General features: G+C 44.0%; 1 protein-coding gene across 1 annotated transcript in view; it reads right to left on the reverse strand.

Moving 5' to 3' along the window:
* SLC45A1 (solute carrier family 45 member 1) overlaps window positions 1-12,903 on the reverse strand; it is a 319,990-nt gene extending 307,087 nt beyond the window's left edge. Inside the window, exons 1-2 of the mRNA XM_075906383.2 lie at window positions 12,870-12,903; window positions 7,707-7,777 (exon numbers count right to left, since the gene is read on the reverse strand). The gene's annotated coding sequence lies outside the window, so the exon portion shown is untranslated. The remainder of the gene's footprint in view (window positions 1-7,706; window positions 7,778-12,869) is intronic.
* Between the last annotated feature and the right edge of the window lie 201 nt (window positions 12,904-13,104).

Here is a 13,104-nt window from a genome sequence, read left to right on the forward strand (position 1 = left end):
CTTTAGCTGGCTGGGGGAAGGTAGAAGCAGCACACTACAACAGCCTCCCTTCCCTGTGTTCCAGCCAGCCAGGAAAGGCAGAACTGGCAAGCTACACCTGCCTCCCTCACCTGTGCTCCAGCTGGCCACAAAAGGGAAAAGTGACACGGTGCACCAGCCTCCCTCTCCTGTGCTCCAGCTGGATAGGGGAAGGCAGGGGTTCATTTCCCTCCTCCCTCTCCCTCAGGATGCAAAACTTGGACTGTTCTGTGCTGACAGAGCTGCAGCCAGTCCTCCTCACTCAAAGTAAGGAAGGGTCCCTGCGCTGGTCTCACAGTAAGTGAAGGGCAGTGCACAAGAATACCCCTACCTTACTCAGATGCCAATACATGGCTTGGACCATCTGTAGTTTGCACAGACATAACACAGGCAGCACCTTGGGCTTTTTAAAGATGGTTGTTATTTATAATCAATAATTTTACAGAAGTACAATGCAGGGTGTCCTTACATAGAATAAATAAGAAGCTACAGAAAACTCTACATGAGTATCATGACTCCTTTCCAAATATTGAGCCTTGGGGAGCATGGCTTTGGAATGAGTATTGGAGATAGACTCTGTGAGTAGCTGGAGAACTAGGCATGGAAGATGCCATTTCACATGCTCTGCACAGGGTTGGGCTGTACAGCACAAGGACCTGTTAGTCACAGCAGCAGCTCACAACACTGTTTCAGAGTCATGCTTTCTGCAGAGCTGAAGGGCAAGAAAACATACATCAAGGTTCATTTAACAGAGAACCATGGTACTTACAACACAGGCACAGGGCAATAACTAGCCACATCACTTAGATCTGGGGCCACATTCTCCTCCTCCTCACCTCACCAAGTCAATGGATTTACACTGATGGCAACTTACTGCTGGGAGAGGACATCTGGCTAGGTACCCTTTGTGAGCCTGCCTTGCAGAGATGCTGATCAGTCCCAACTACCACAAGAGTTAAAGCGAGACACAGATACGCCACACCTCTGAAACGCAAGCTCTTTATGAAGCTCCCCTATGCAGTAGGTCCAAATCTGCATTTCTGGCTCCTTGTGTTGTCACTGATACATGTGCAACAGTGTGCAAAGAGGGTGTGAAATACAACTCATGGGTGTTGGTGGCATTCTGCACACCTTTACTGACACAAGGTGCACAGCAGTGGTAAAATGGGCTGTAGGGCTCCTTGATGCAGCTTGGCAATGTGTCCCAAAGCTGAATTGGTGAAGTATCAACACTACACAACAGTTTAGGTCAGGAAGTGGAGGAGAGTAACCATGAGACATTGAAGAGGGAATTTAGAGAGGCAGAATATTAACCTTTAGCTACTAAAGGGTTCATCCACACAGCACCCTAAACTCAAAATAGCATATTTTGAAATTTGGATCATCTATGCAGCGCCAAATTTTAAAATAACATGCTATTTCAAGCCCTTCCTTCACCTTCATGCAACAAGGTTTACCAGGATGCCGAAACAGCACGTCTGTTATTTCAAAAAATATTTCGAAATAGCAGGCGGCTTGTATAGATGCGGGGTAGCTATTTCGGGATACCTCTGGTATCCCGAAATAGCCGTGCAGTGTAGACTTACCCATAGACCAGCTGGATGCATTAATATTACAGATTGCCTCACCTCGTCTATTATCTTGGGACTGACATGTCTACAATGACACTGCATAGAAGAATTAGCTATCAGGCCCGTAAGCAGGAGGGATACGAAGGGTGTGAATGCACCTTTCCATGGTCAAAATTCAAAATAACCCAGACAAACTGGAGAAATGATCTGAGGTAAATAGGATGAAGTTTAATAAAGACAAATGCAAAGTACTCCACGAAGGAAGGAACAATCAGTTTCACACACACAGAATGAGAAGCAACTGTCTAAGAAGAATACTGCAGAATGGGACCTAGGAGGCATGGGGTTATAGTGGAACACAAGCTAAATATGAGTCAACAATGTGACAGTTTTGCGAAAAAAAGCAAACATGATTTGGGGATGCATTAACAGGAGTGTTGTGAGCAAGACACGAGAAGTCATTCTTCCGCTCTACTCTGCACTGATTAGGCCTCAGTTGGAGTATTGTGTCCAGTTCTGGGCACTACAGTTCAAGAAAGATGTGGAGAAACTGGAGAAGGTCCAGAGAAGAGCAACTAAAATAATTAAAGGCCTAGAAAACATGAGTTGAGTGAAAACTGAAAGAATCGGGCTTGTTTAGTTTAGAAAAGAGAAAACTGAAAGGGGATATGATAGCAGTTTTCAAGTATCTAAAAGGGTGTTACAATGAGAAGGGAGAAAAATTGTTCTCCTTGGCCTCTGATGATAGGACAAGCAATGGGCTTAAATTGCAGCAAGGGAGGTTTAGATTGGACATTAGGAAACACTTCCTAACTGTCAGGGTGGTTAAACACTGGAATCAATTGCCTAGGCCTAGGGGGTTGTGGAATTTCTAACACTGGATATATTTAAGAGCAGGGTAGACAGACATCTATCAGGGATGATCTAAATCAGGACTAGTTAACTTTGGAAGCTCCAAGGGCCACAATGATACTCACAGAACATGCAGAAGGCCACTACTTAAGTGTGGTTGCATACACATGCAAATATATATGCAAATAGCTTCTTTCCTGCTGACAGGCATGAATAGAAAGATTAAGATAAGACTACACAAAACACAGGCCCCACTTAAATTAGTTCTGCTGATATTAATAAAATGCAATATTTACCTGATTTCCACCCATATGACATCATTTTAAATTCCTGGACTGTCATTGCTCATTAAACTACTAAAACGTATAACAACAGAAGACCATTATATGGACTACTTTTTTGTTTTGGCTCCCACCCACGGGCACCGGGTTGAGCCCTGCGTAAACCCAAACTGCACCGCGGGCTGCAAACAAATGGGCCGTAGGCCACATGTGGCCCACAGGCCACGTGCTGAGGAGCCCTGATCTAGATGGTGCTTCGTCCTGCCATTAGGGGAGGGGACTGCATTTGTTGACCTCTCAAGGCCCCTTCCAGTTCTAAAATTCTATGGTCCCCCATGGGGCAGATTCAGGTTGGGCTGGGGAAAGCTGGGACAACATGTTGCCCCAACCAGCCTCCCTCCCCCATGCTCCAGCTGGCTGGGGAAGGGAGCTGGGGCTAATTCCCCTCCCACAGGAGCAAGACCAGGGACAGGGCTGGGCCTCGTTCCCGGGGAGGGAGGGGAGAATTAGCCACAACCTTCCCCCACCCGACAAGGGCATGGAGGAGGGAGGCTCAGGCAGTGTGCCACTCCTGCCTTCCTCTAACTGGCTGGAGCTCACTGACTTGGGGGGCCATGGCTGGGGGTACATTTGCACCTTTGTGGTCCACCTTTACAAAAAAGCATACACAGAAATTCCTGTGTACGGGCCTGCCCCCACATACTGTAATACAGAATCTCACCCCAGAGTAGAGGACCTACCCCCACTGCATCTCGCCCCAGTGCAGTGCACAAAGTTGACTGAGTTCCCTGCCTCACCCCTCTTTTTCTCTCTGTTGTTAAGGCCTAACTTTCATTTTCCATGTTTTCTCTCTTTCCATAAAGTAAAACCAGTTTGCCTGCTCGTGCACCCACCCAGCTTTAGATAAACTCTTCATTATTTTTCACATGCATCCAACTAACTTGCAGAAAAACTCTGCCACTTCCCCCTTCCCCCCCCCCACAACCTTTATTTGAATGGTGTTATAGCAGCAGACCTAACTGATAAGGACTATAACAGAGCCATCCACCAATAAGAATGAGAACCCAAGGGGGAGAGCTATTGCCATTGAAAGGAAGCTATATAGGATGCCCCAAAGGAAAGATAACAAAATGCCGATGGTCAGAAAAGATAGAGTTGGTTTCATCCTTCCTCTTGCCTTTATGTTACAAAAGGAGATCAGGCATTCTTACCTCCAGGGAATATTTATTACCATTCTGGGTTTCCTCCAGATCAAATAGAAGCTAGCGGATGCATTTGTTAGTGCTGCCTTTTATACCCTCACATACCACATTTGGACCTAGGAATGCAGCACTCGCTTTGTACAAGGAAATGGCCAATTTGTTATTTGCTGCAATCATTTTACTGCACACTGCTTTCCAAGTGCCACTGAACCCACACACTTTCTGGATGTGATTCACTGCCCCAAGTATTGGCACTTAGACCACTTACAGAGAGGAAGAGTGAATGTGCTCTACTGCCTTAACTGAGAGCCAGCTGGCTTTTAGCTCAAGTGATAGAGGCTCAGGCTCCAGAAGTCCCAGATTAGATTCTGCATTATACCATCACTACTAATATTCAATTCTTTAATATCTGTGAAGCACTTTGAGGTCCTCAGATGAAAGGTGCTGTAGAAATGTGATTGGGCAACAAAATGGCAAATGAAATTTCATGGTGATAAATGTAAATGCACATTGGAAAAAATAATCCCAACTATACATACAAAATGATGGGGACTAATTTAGCTATAACTACTCAAGAGCAAGATCTAGAAGTCATTGTGGATAGTTCTCTGAAAACATCCACTCAGTGTGCAGAGGCAGTCAAAAAAGCAAACAGAATGTTAGAAATCATTAAAAAAGGGACAGATAATAAGACAGAAAACATCTAATTGCCTCTATATAAAACCATGGTATGCCCATATCTTGAATACCATGTACAGACATGGTCACCTCATCTCAAAAAAAAGATGGCACTGGAAAAGTTTCCGAAAAGGGCAACAAAAATTATTAGGGGTTTGAAATAGGTCACATCTGAAGAGAAATTAAAAAGACTGGGACTTTTCATCTTAGAAAAGAGGAGACTAAGGGGGGATATGATAGAGGTGTATAAAATCATGACTTACTTGTTCCCATAACATAAGAACTAAGGGGTCACCAAATGAAATTAATAGGTAGCAGGTTTAAAACAAACAAAGGAAGTTTTTCGTCACACAGCGCACAGTCAGCCTGTGGAACTCCTTGCCAAGGGATGTTGTGAAGACCAGGATTTTAACAGGATTCAATTCATGGAGGTTCAGTCCATCAATGGCTATTAACCAGGATGGGTAGGAATGGCGTCCCTAGCCTCTGTCAGAAGCTAGGAATGCGTGAAGGGAGACAGATGGCTTGAAGATTCCCTGTTCTGTTCACTCCCTCTGGGCCATCTGGCATTGACCACTGTCGGAAGACAGGATATTGGCCTAGACGGACCTCTAGTCTGATCCAGTAGGGTCATTCTTATGTTAAATATATTGTGTTGTCAGGAATTATTATTGTTCCATTGGATCTGTCTACATTGCGATGTACCTTGCAAGAGTATTGTGAATTCCTATAGCATACAAAGCATTCCAACAGAACTTTCCATGCTGGCATGGATTAATCATTGCATAAAACTTTGGAAAGGGGCATCTGTTAGTGGAAGACTTCCAAGGACTGCCTCTGCCTGGCTGTGAAACAGAACTCTCAAAGACCCAGGAACAGACAAGTCATAAGGATATGCATTTTCCTTTTCAGGAACTCAGATGGTACCGTTTAAAACAAAGTGTGTTCTGTTATGGCAACATTCAAGGTATAGCAAACTAAGAAAAGAAACAGCTTAAGATAGTTCCTCCCTTAGCTCACTTACTGTAGAAGGTAGGGGATTATGCTCAAATTCAGACATAAAAGGTGGAGTTTATGGTATAAACCAGGCCTTTGAAGTATTTATGGTTAAAAGAAAAATTAGGCAGCGTATCACACATTCAAAAAAATAGATATTCATGAAACAAACAGCATGGTGTACCAGCCAAAACTAGTTCAGTTTTCCGCAAGTTATTATGTGGGTAAAGTAAAAAATTACTTGAGTGCTTGAGCTTCCTATCTCCTCCCCAAAATAAAATCACTTTTACATGTTGTGGGCTCAACACAGTTAAGGTTTACATTCCTAGTCGCTACTCAGTGTAACTGCTATCATGATATTGGCCAGTTAACTAGACATTTTAAGCCTTCAAAGTTTAACTGACTAAACCTTTATGAGCACAGAGTTTGAGAACATTTGTTAAGAATAAAACCCTTAGATTATTTTGTCCTACAATTAAAGAAAGCCCAAGCTTTCCTCATTATCACTGAAAGAGGGAGAAAGGCGATAGACCTTAATGAGAGCATTCTCAAGGTATTTCAATCCTATGAGTTTTGGCCCTGGTGGTAACCAGTTTAAACTTTTCATTTTCAGTGTATCAGGAACATGAAGAAAACAGAGGGCCCTTCAAAATTATTTTTATTGCACAGGAAAAAAATTACTCCAAGTGAACAAAAGTGTTCAGTTTTTTCCAAAAATAAAAGGAACTGTTACTGTGAACATCACATATGAGATTCCCAAATGTCCCATCCCCTTTGTGATAATGCCAGTAAAAAGAAATATAACATTCTCCTTTTGGTTGGCTGGAGAGAGAGATTACACAATGTATGTATCCCATTGCATTGTGGACTTTGAGATTGGAATTTCTGGAATCTCCTAGTGTAGGGTTTGTCCTTTCTTAGAAGGGAGAGTGAGCACACCCTGGTGGCTTAGCTAATGAGTCACAATACAGATTTCTGCCTAGTCTTCAGGAAAAATATTGAGTAAGAATATTAAGTAAATGGTGTAAGTATTTTTAACAGGCAGAAATACTGTTTTTGTAATGAAATTTACAGAAATTACTCTCTTGGATTTTTTTTAGGTAATATTCATCTACACACACTTGAATAAATCAATCAATCAATAATCTCTGCATTTTCTCATAATAAATAGTAATGGTTATAAGGTAGAACAGATGGAAAATCCAGTTCTAGAAGTAGAATTAGGAACTAGAGAGAATTACAGGAAATGTGTGTATGGTACCTGACAATATTCACTAGGAAGAACTCAGAATCTGATTTTGAGGACAAAAATAAGCCTTAATAGAAAAGCAGAGAAGTGAAGCTACAGTTGAAACAAATATTAAAAAGACAATTGAGAAACACAAGGAGAAATATCAAACAAATGATTAATTCAGTTCTAAACTATTTTCTATTTTTTGGCCAGACCTCACTGAACAGAATTCAAGGACAGATCACGAGAAAAGAGCAGCCAGATTTGGAGGTAGCAAAAGTTATACAAATGTTTTTGGTGATGCCTTTTTATTTACTCAGTTGTCATCGCAGTTATTTAATATTTATTCCATTGTATTAAGTTGGAAGGCAGGGCACCATTCCTTCCCATCGCCTTATGAATGAAATGGATGAGCACACAGACTTCAAATCACATTTGTGGCTCTCCATACCTTTATAAAAAAATCCTGTAGAATTTAACAACAGTTAAACAAATAGAATTCCATAAAAATGTGATAGGTTCTACAGAAACTACTTTAGAACTACTTACATAACTTAGTATAAAATGCTAACCTTGATATATATATATGTCAATTATTCCACAGACATTTGTAAAAGGGATTTTATTGTCTGTGTAATATAGCCCATTATATTCCAGAGGACTGCTCTGTAAATGTGTGTGTGTGTATATGTATATATACACATACATCAGCTGGAAACACAAACCAGTTTCTAATGAAAAGTGCTAACTCAAATAACCTGCAAGAAGTTTGAGAATTATTTGGCCCATTCCTTTAATGGATGCAATTGCAGTGAGTAGTAATTATAAATGTCAAAATATTTTAAAATGTGCTATTGTAATATTAAAAAGCCCTTACCGGTGTTTCTTAGATGAGATGTAAAACTTAAATCCTGGCCATCTGGGACATTAAAACTGATGTGATACCTTCTGTTAAAAAAAAAAAAAAAAAAAAAAGATGTTTAACCTAGATTATTTTGCCCATCTAAAATTATCGGTGAATTTCAATGAATATTGTGTTGTCCTTCACTTACAGCCAATGTTCTAATTTTTTCTAGCCACATACAGAACAAATTTTGTTATGTGCATCATGGCATGTTCTAATGTGCACCACCAGCAGAAATAAAGTCCAGCTCTGGGCATTCTGCTATTAAGCTGGGCAGCATTTGACTCTCTCCTGGTGGCTGCTCAAACACTCAGATTACAGGGAAGACTGCTCCAGCCCTACCATGTTTTGTAGAGTGTCTGTGTTTCCTACAGTGATGGAGAAGTCATTCCTAAATATGGTGCCTTTCAACAGGTGCTTTTCCTAAGGACTGCAGGATCACACCCAGATCTGTACTTTGTGAGCCTGGTGGATAAAAGGAGATGCTGAAATAGAAGAGCATTATTATTAAACATAAAATTCAGAAGCTTTAATCATTTTAGTTCTTATTTTCAGAAAAATATTGTCTTAAGGGACAATTCTCAGAACATTAGCAACTGCGGCAGGTTGCTGATTGTATGTGGCTTTATAAACTGCAGCTGAGTAGAGGACATTGTAAACCAAGGTCAAGTCAAGAAATCAAACATGATCTTTTCTTAAAATATTCAATAACTTTCAATGTACCTGAGTTTCAAGCATGCCAGTCAACTAGGAGACCAACAGATTATCTAGTTAAAAGCAGGATTAACAATGTATATTAGTGTCAACAGAAAATCAAGGTGTGCTAGGGTACAGTATAAACGAAGAAAAATCCTCAAAGTGGAACAATGAGGCTTCTGTTCCCTGAGTTTCATGGAACATTCCCTTCCTATGCAGCTCTTCCTGAAATGAGTCTGCATAGTTCAGTTAGCTACCCACTTGCCTCTAAAGAAAAAAAAACAACCCTAGATTGAAGGCCCAGTTCAATAAACATCACCTACTGCAACAAACGGTGCATTGTTGCCCCTTGGAACTTAGACAGCTGACTTCCCAGAAGAAGTAAATTAAAAATAATAGCAGAGACTTAATTTAGAAAGTCTCTACTTTGTTGTGGCTCTCTCCATTTTTCCTGCCTATTATTTGCACTAATATGATCCTAGTGATCTTTTTATTTCTAACATCCCTATTGCTATGGCTTATAGGAACTGAATACAGGATCTGCCATGATATCACGATATTAAATTATCCAAAAATACCTGGCTCTCTCCAACGCTCCATGCTTCTTTCACTTTGTTTTTCCCCTTTTCATCGTCTTCTTCCTACTCTTTTCCCACCTGATTTTCAGTAGCTGGCAGTTTTAGAGGAGAGCAGGGCATTTTCATCCGGAGATTGTATTGTGTTCTGAAAACATTCACACTTGAACTCAGTTTGATCATTTGCAGTCATGAGTTCCACTGTTAGGAACCTTACTATTTTTATTCGTATTACAGTGCTATTGCCCGTTAGGATTGGGGACACATTGTATCAGTACAAACATACCATAAACATTTCTTGCCCTACACAGATGGCACTCTAATTAGCCACCCAGAAAACTCTGTTCCTGGATCCCAAGACTCTCATCTTGGTTCTGTCAAATGCAAAATTTCAGTGAGTAGCAGCTGGATAGGCAATCTCTTTAATAATAACCATGGTCTAATTTTGCCTGTTATTCATATTAAGTAGTCCCACTGAAAGCAATACTAATATACAACACAGTGTAAGATTAGCAATCATCTTTAGAGAATTAATAGAGTGGGATGAGGATTTTAATTTGATATGACATTAATAAAAACTGGATCCAGAAATAAATAGGAAGCCAATGGACCATGTAAAGCTTAGAGCAATGTGCTCTGTCTCTTAATATGCCAGTGGTTATATGTTATACATGTTGAATTTCCATACTGACTTCATTTTCACTACCAGAAAGGTAAACTGAAACTGAGAAAAACATCAATCATGATGAAAAGGTCATTGTCTCAAAGAGCAGAATGGTCTGGCCACCTGGAGATGGTAGTCATCCTCACACAGGCGGGCTACGTCTACACTGGCCCCTTTTCCGGAAGGGGCATGTAAATTTCACCTATCGTAGTAGGGAAATCCGCGGGGGATTTAAATATCCCCCGCGGCATTTAAATAAAAATGTCCGCCGCTTTTTTCCGGCTTTTAAAAAAGCCGGAAAAGAGCGTCTACACTGGCCCCGATCCTCCGGAAAAAGCGCCCTTTTCCGGAGGCTCTTATTCCTACTTCAAAGGAATAAGAGCCTCCGGAAAAGGGCGCTTTTTCCGGAGGATCGGGGCCAGTGTAGACGCTCTTTTCCGGCTTTTTTAAAAGCCGGAAAAAAGCGGCGGACATTTTTATTTAAATGCCGCGGGGGATATTTAAATCCCCCGCGGATTTCCCTACTACGATAGGTGAAATTTACATGCCCCTTCCGGAAAAGGGGCCAGTGTAGATGTAGCCTTACAGTCTGTGTTATCTAGCAATGATGCTCAGACTGCACATTTCCTTGATGGGCAGATGAGTTAGAACAGGAGTTGGCAACCTTTCAGAAGAGATGAACTTGAGCGCACCCTCCTGCCTTGGCTGCGCTGCTCTTCTGGGAGGGGAGAAGGGGCTCTCTACATCACACGCCCCACTTGGGCTCCTACCCTAGCCTCTGAGGTAGGGGGAGGCCTCACAGCTCCCGTGTCCCACCTCTCCAAAGCACAGGGGAAGGTAGAGTGGATAAGGCAGTGTGTGTGCTGCTACGGGAAAGGGAGGAGCTATGTGCACTCTTCCCCGCAATCTGGATCCAGCACGGGACCTCAGGGCTTCCCCCCTGGACAGGAAGTTGGCGCAGGCTCTAACCTTGCAGGGGACGCAATGCTGGTTCGCCAGCATGGGCTCCCTGTTGCAGGTGTGAGGGGAACAAAGGGGAGCCCATTTATTGCATATGACACTGAATATCATCTTGCATACCACTTATGGCATGTGTGCCATATGTTGCCAACCCCTGTCTTCGAATCTTATCCTCTACGGAGGACAAGGTTTCAGTCCCCTCTTCCAAATGTCTGTCACTTCCTACCAAAATCATGTCTGTCTTCCAGGGTTTAAGCTTGAGTAAACCATTCTGTTTATTTAAATCTTTTAATCCAGACTAGAGAGCTTTCTAAGGGATTGATGCAATTTTTTGAGGGGTGATATACAGTGGTCCCTGTAAGCTGTGCCTTTGTGAGGCCATTCAGGAGAGATTCATATGCTGCCCAGATGATTAACAAAGCATCCAGAGTTAGGTTTTTGTTTCTACTGGTGGTTCACATTTGCATCTGCCTTGGTACACATAAAAATTTATTCTACACATGGATGGAAAAGATTAGAGGGAACATGAGTGAGGTTCTGTGGCCTGTGTTATGCAGGAGTTCAAACTTAATGATCATAATGGTCCTTTTTTGTTTTAAAGTCTGTTTTTTTCCTCCCAGGCACTCTGAGTTCTTGGCCATATCTGTAGAAAGACAGATCTTAGTTAATATAGGAGTTATCAACATTCTATTAAATCTGAATGTGTTCACAAAAATTACAGCCTCTTCCCGAGTTACGAACAAGTTACGGACCAAACACTTGGCCATAACTCGATCCGTTCGTAACTCGGACCCCACTGACAAGGGTATGTCTAGACTACATGCCTCTGGCGACAGAGGCGGTCGACATCAAAGGCATTTGTCGACCTCCCAGGTATGCCTCATCCCAGGAGGCATACCTGGGAGGTCGACAAATGCCTTTGATGTCGACACCCGCGCGTCCAGACTACCACGCTGAGCCGACAAACAGCTGATCGGCTCAGCACGGCAGCCATGTAAATTTAAATGAAGCGGCGATTATTTAAATCGCCGCTTCATTTTCCTATGCCAGGTAGTCTAATCTACATGCCTCTGTCGCCAGAGGCATGTAGTCTAGACGTACCCTGAGTTACACGCGACCGTGCTGTTCGTAAGCGCGGGTCACGTTCGTAACTCAGGGACCGCCTTTACGACCGCTCCATGGGAACTTTGGTCATAAGCACGAACGATCGTAACTTGACCATTCGCAACTCGGGGAGCGGCTGTATTAGAAAACATGAATTATGAGCGAATTAGGGACATTAAATATTGGCTAACTGAATAGTTCATTAACCTCATGAATTCCTATTGGTTACTCGACTATTCTATATTCCTTGGGGGTGGGGCCAACAACCAGTGCACTCCAGCCCCACTCCTGAGGAGTCCCTTGCCACCCTGAGCTGCTGCCTCAAAAAATAGCTCCCCTCACAGACCAGCTACCTGTCACTCCGCGCCACTGCCTCTAATACAGAGGCAGCAGCCCCTGTCCAGCGGAAGGGCTGAGCTCCCAGACTTGGCACAAGCGGGAACTGAGCCAGGCTGCTGGCCAGCCTGCTAAAAAAATTACTGGGGGGAGGGGGAGGAGGAGGGAGAGAGGGGAGAAAGAGAGATGTAACTATAAGCTTTTGCTTCTCGGTTCAATGACTACACTATTACCTCCCCAGAAGCAACGGGGGGGGGGGGGGCGGAAATCGGTATTTTCAGTCTGGAGAAGACTGGGAGGGGCATAGTAGCAGTTCTGCAACACGTAAAGGTTGTTACAAGGAAAACGGAGCAGGAATTAAGGGGCTCAGATTGCAGCACGGGTACTTTATTTTGGCTATTAGAGAAAAACGTCCTGCCCGGGTGGTGAAGCTCTGGAACAAGCTGCCTCAGGAGGCTGTGGAACCTCCATCATGGGAGATTTAAAGCCCTCTGTAAAGGACAGTCTGGGGGGTCACTTCTCCCCACGGGGCTGTGGGCCACACACAGCCCTGGAGGGGTGCTCGGGACTTGCCCGTGACTCCGCGGCAACCACTGGGTCTCGGGGTGCGGGAGGGGTCAGGCTGGAGCAAGGCGCTGCGGTGCGCGAGGGGCGGGACGGGCTCCAGGCGGGGTCCGAGAGCTGGTCTGGGCTCACACTCCTCACCCTCTCCTGCACCTACCCCCTGGCTCTGGGCTCCCGTCCTAGAGCTCACAGCCCCGCCCCTGCCCCTCAGCCAGGGCAAGCCCGCCCCAGCTGTACCTCAGGCGCGACTCAGCCCACCGCGCAACGCTCCCCGGCTGCGTTCCCGCCCATGGGGCCCAGCACTCTGCGCACGCGCGGGAGGTACAGGGCGCTGCACCCCTGAGAATTAGACTCAGCCCCGCCCCCGCAGGGCGTGACAGGAAGCGCGAGGCCAGGCTCTGGGCCAGCCGGCAAGCGAAGCGCCGTTACCACGGCAACCCCCCGCGCCCGCTCACGAAGCTACACGTGCCAA

Source organism: Pelodiscus sinensis, chromosome 24 (assembly GCF_052426305.1).
Source record: "Pelodiscus sinensis isolate ZL-2025 chromosome 24, ASM5242630v1, whole genome shotgun sequence".
In the NCBI taxonomy this organism is placed as follows: domain Eukaryota; kingdom Metazoa; phylum Chordata; order Testudines; family Trionychidae; genus Pelodiscus; species Pelodiscus sinensis.